This window comes from Sapajus apella, unplaced genomic scaffold (genome assembly GCF_009761245.1).
Source record: "Sapajus apella isolate SASKATOON/1434 unplaced genomic scaffold, GSC_monkey_1.0 scaffold7, whole genome shotgun sequence".
In the NCBI taxonomy this organism is placed as follows: Eukaryota; Metazoa; Chordata; class Mammalia; order Primates; family Cebidae; genus Sapajus; species Sapajus apella.
The window spans coordinates 7,127,877-7,133,607 of record NW_022436947.1 but is presented as its reverse complement, the minus strand read 5'-3'; positions in this window follow the sequence as shown (position 1 = coordinate 7,133,607).

The window sequence follows — 5,731 nt, the reverse complement described above, 5'->3', positions numbered from 1 at the left end:
TCACTACCACCAGAACAGTATGGGGAAACTGCTCCCATGATTCAATTATCTCCCATTGGGTTCCTTTCACAACATGTGGGAATTATGGGAGCTACAATTCAAGATGAGATTTGGGTGGGGACACAGTCAAACCATATCAGGCAGCATAAGGAAGACTGAAATCCTAATACTTCACTTGGTGTTTAAAAAATAGTTTATTTAAGTTCTTATTTATGAATTGAATCTCAAGATACAGGAATTGGGAGTAGGACTTCACTGAGGGACAGTGGGAAGGGAGCTGGGAAGCAGAGCAGTGACTGGGGTAGCTACAGCATATTCTGATGGGAGGGACTTAGTGGAGACAGCTCAAAATTCTTGCCGCAACTGCCAGTCAGCAATAGCTGAAGTGGGAGAAGGCAGGCACCTGTTACTCAGGCACCACTTCTGAATGTGGCGGCCTCCAGTAAGTCTTTCTTCTGCTGAAGTCCACCCCACTACCCCAGCCCAGTCTGATCTTGGTCTGAGTACAGGAAGTGAATGGTACACCTCTGTGTCAGACCCTGTGTGCCAAGGCTTCTTTACCTCTGGAGTTGATCACTTAACCTTCAAGTTGAATACTGGAATACAGTATCAAAACACTGCATTTACATTAACAAGCATATGCTTTCCCCTTCCTAATCATCAAAAGGAAGACAGTTATTAGAAAGTTGCTAAGGTGTTAAAAACCCATCAATAACTGTCTCAGAAAGTTAGTGGAAGGGTGCAATATAACAACACATGCAAAATGACTAACACTTGCTGACACAGAGTGGATATTCAGTATCAAGTTGTTTTCCTACACAAGAGAGTGGCACAGAGTAAGTAATATCTGTCCTATAAACTCTGTCCATGACTACCGCTCCCTGGCCTGCTGAAAGAAGACATAGTATATCCTCCCACTAATTTCTTTCCCCATTCCTACAGACATTCTTCCTATGAGATGGTGTCATCCTCATCCATTCCTGTTTTCTTCTAGACACCTATGGTTTGTTTCTCTCCCTCAATGATGCAATACCTCACACAACACTCAGTTCCTCTGACATGGGCTGACTAATAAAGGAGAAACAAAAGGGCTTCTTCACCTCAGCTTAGATGCAACAATTCTGTTTTTCCAGGCTAAGGATTTCTTCAGGGTTTTGTTTTTCTTTGTTTGGTTTGGTTTGGTGTAGCAGCCACAACTTGCCGTTGACTCATTTCGCTTCTAGCCGAAGGAAACCCCTGAGCCTTTTTTCCCTCCATGTGACACTGTTGAGCCATCTCTTCCCCACCCAGATCTTGGACAGCTGTTTGTTTTTCTAGAGCTGAGTAAAGGACTTCTCGTACCCAATAAATTCCATCTTGTTAGATTCATTTTTTAAATTGTAGCCTTTAGCACATGAACGATCCTGTTCCATCACCACTCCACATCTCAAATTAGATTGATTTTCCAATGATGCCCTTTATTGAAGACATTTGCAAAAAGCCTAAATAGGACAGGAGGCAACACCGATCCCTGTGACCTGCCGCAAGAAGCCTCTTAACAGGTTGAAAGGGAATTCACTAAACAGCACTCTTTGGGTAGGGTCATTCAACTGAATATGAATTCACCTAATTGCTCTAGAATCCAGTTCATATTATTACACATTTTCTGAAACAAATCATGAGCGATCTTGCCAAAGGCCTTGGTCAAATCACATGCACAATTTATGCAGCATTCACTCCATCTTCCAGCCAAGAAAGTTTATCAAACATGAAAACAAATCTACTGTAGAATGGTTTACTCTTGTGAATACTGTGTTTATTAATTTTTGAGATGTACAGCCCCTCTCCATTTACCTCACCCATTAAAAAACTCATTTTCTAAAATGTACCCCCTGGCTTTTTTTTTTTTTTTTTTTGAGACAGAGATCATTCTGTCACCCCGACTGAAGTGCAGGGTGTGATCTCAGCTCACTGCAACCTCCACCTTCCAGGTTCAAGCAATTCTGCTTATAGCCTCCCGAGTATCTGGGACTACAGGTGTGTGCCACCACACCCGGCTAATTTTTGTATTTTTAGTAGAGACGAGGTTTTGCCATGTTGGCCAGGCTGGTCTCAGAACTTTTGACCTCAAGTGATCTGCCCACTTTGGCCTCCCAAAGTGCTGGGATTATAGGCATGAGCCACCACTTTACTGGCCTCAAATGTACCCCTTTTTTCCATAGAGACAGTCTAGCCTGTGATCCAGAGTGTGGCTTGAATCCTGGCTCCTCCACCTTCTGGCTGTGTTGACATGGTCACTTTGCCTCAACTATCTGTGCCTCAGGTTTTTAATCAGTAAAATGGGGACAATAATAGAACTCACATCACAGGATTAGTATAAGGATTGAATCACTCCACATTTGTAAAGCATTTAGAAACATTTCTGGCACCTTAGTAAGCAAAATATGATTATGGAATTTGGAAGTTGTTTGAGCTAGAGATACAAACATGGGAGTCTTTGGCATATCAATAGTATTTGTTTTAGCTTAGGTTCCCCTGGAAGCAGATCCTGACAAGGATGCGAGTGTAAATACTTTATTTGGGAGGACAGTCCAAGAAATACTTGTGGAGAAATGGGGAATTGAGACAGGAAAAGGAAGGACGTTAATAAAAGATGCATTATGAAGTAAGTTACTCTTGTAGGTAACAGAAGTTTAGTCCCATTGTGGGACTCAGACAGGGTATAGAAGAGGTCTTAAAGTTATCCTAACTGAGGGACCAGGAAGCTATGATAATTATCCATCAAATCTCATCCATCTTTGGCCAAGGCCTGGCTTGGGGGCTTAACTCTTCAGCAGTTCCAGCTTCCCTGCAATAGAGCTCCTGGGGCCAAGAAAAGGGCCCTAGGCAGAGAGTCAGAAGTGCCCCCAGTAAGCAGCCTTTTGTGCGTAGGGTGAATCTTGAGGGACTACGAGTGGGCCACCCACGTGTGAGAGTATCAGATGTCATCCTAGGAGTGAGTGAAGTTAGAGAGAAGGTGTCTCGTCACCAAAGTGCTGAAGCAGTCCAACATTTGGAGGTCAAGAAGATGAGATGGAACCAGGAAAAGAAACTGAGGAGAGGCTAGTGAAAAAGAGACAGTAGAGTTCTGGACTCCACGTTGAGAGGAAGAATCCAAGCAGGAGGAAGAATCAACCATGTCAAATGCTGCAGAAAGGTCAAATAAGGTGAGAATTGAAGATTGACCACTGGATTTAGATACTTGAAGGCCTTTGGTGGCATTAACAGGAGCAGTTTTAGAGAGGTGGTTCAGGGTAGGGAGTGAGTTCAAAAGAGAAGTAAAATTGGAGGCAGCCTGTATAGACAACTCTTTCAAATAGTTTGTTGAAGACAAATAAAACAGTAGCTGTAGGGGTGTGCAGGTCGAGAGAGAGAAATATAGAGAGAGAGTTTGGGAAATGTTGCAGCGTGCTTGTATGTGGATGGGATTGATGGGATTGATTTAGTCAAGAGGGAAAAACTGATGATGGAGAGAAAAAAAGGATAGTTATGAAAGTGTTATCCTTACTAAGTGAGAGGAAATGAGCTCTTGTGCATGTGCACAAAGGGAGGAAGTTTCCTTAGGAGCAGAGACCACTCATCAGTGGTAACAGAGAGGAGGCAGAGGGGTCTAAACCCTCCACCCCAGATGCAGACAGGTGGCGAAGTGTGTAGAAAATCTCTTCTGAGCTGTGATAGTTTTGACAGAAACAATCAAGTCAGCTGATACCTGATGACTGGGGCAGAGGGGATGTTAGAGGATTGAGGAGAATGGAGACAGTGGGAAATAGTCATCCAGGACTGAGAACAGATGAGGGAAAGGGAGAAGGATGGCCAAGTAGCACCAAAGGCTTATGGGAGATTAGTGGCCTGAGAGCAGTCAGCAGGGTTCTGTCTTTCTCTAGGCACATTCAGCTGCTTGGGTGCAGGCATGGAGTGGGGAGAATTAGATTTAACCAAGGTTGGATAAGCTTTATGTCTAACTTCTAATATGTAACCTTGCTCCAAGAAGACGTTATGTAGTAATTAGCTAAGAAATTAAATTTTCTTGAGACGATAATCCTGAATTCCAAGAATTTTGAGAATATGTTAAAAGCAAAGTGCGATAAAAGAGATTCGTGGGAAAGCAAAGCTGAAGTTGCTTTACTCAATCCATTTTGAAGGTGTTGCTTTGCAAAAACTGAATAGGGGGTTAGCAGAAACTCGTTTACCCTCTGTAAATGTTGGGAGCTGGCATTCCTCTGAGTCTCTTAATTCTGGTAGACCCTGTAGGCACTGACGAGCTAAGTAATCAGAACCCAACATGTTCTTTAACTCTAGGAGTTGTAAATTATCGGTTCCAGTTTACAAGAGGCTGAGTATGTTACAATCACAGGACTATAAAAAGCAAGAAATGTGTGTGTGAAGTAGCTCCACCTTTTTCCAGTAAACATGTCTTATTCTGGGTGTCTTACAGCAGGGCTCACATCCCTTGATGAGCCTCTGGTCAAAGATTCTAGTAAGAAACTCTTGGAGACCTGAAGCTGGATAATCAGGACCTCTATTTTACCCATGGATAATGGGAGTTAAGATACTGTGTCTTTCTGTCCCAATATCCAGTTTATCTAGCTTTTGGACAAGGTCAAACAGCCCAGTTGTAGGTGCTCAAAAGACATTCTTAGCACTAAGGCACAAGATGTGTGCAACAAAGGGGGTGTATAGCAGATTGAAAAGTGTCCCCCCAAAAAGATGTTCAAGTCCTAATTTCCAGAACCCATGAATGTAAGCTCATTTGGAAATGGGGCCTTTGTAGATATAATTAAGGATCTTGGGATGAGATTATCCTGGATTTACTGATATACTTAAGACAAAAGAGAGGGAGACTTGAGACAGGTGGAAACACATCTGAGGGTTTCATGAAGCTCTAGCCTCTTCATGAGGTTAGAGTGCTGTGTCCACAAGTGCCAAGGATTGCTGGAAACCAGAGGCGAGGAGAGAGGCATGGACAGATTCTCCCCCAGATCCCCAGGAAGAACCAACCCTGCTGACACCTTGATTTCAGACTTCTGACCTACTTAACTGCGAGAGAATACAGTTCTGTTGTTTTCAGCCACAAGTTTGTGGTACTTTGTTAAGGTAGCCCTAGGAAACTGATACAGGGAGTGAACTCCTATTTCAGTCATGTGAAAAGTGAATGATGAGGAAAAACACAATGACATGTTCATGGGGCTAGGGAGACTGAGACCACCTGCAGTCCCTGAAACTTTGGGGGTAATCTCCTTTAGGTTCCCTTTAGAAAAATATGGCTCCTCTTCCAGAAACCACATATTCTAATCGTCTGGAATATCTGTAGTTATTTGAGTCCATTGTTCTATTTCTATGAAAGTGTTTTCAAAATTAGCTGAGCCCGGTGGCACGTAGTAATCCCAGCTACTGGGGAGGCTGAGGCGAAAGGATCACTTGTGCCCAGGAGTTCGTGGTTGCCATGAGCTCTGATCACGCCACTGTACTCCAGCCTGGGCGACAGAGTGAGACCACGTCCCAGGGGAAAAAAAAGCATTTGCAAATATTTTGTTTCCCAGGAAGTCATAATACCCTTATGATTCGCTCAGCCTGATTCTGCAGTCCTGAAATCTCATCTTGCAGCAAGTCTGTGCTGAGAAGGCTGCGCTTACAGAGGGCAGCCTCCCAGATCCCTGAATGCGCTGATTCCTGACTTGTCTCATCTGGAATAAAAAGAAATAACAACCAACAC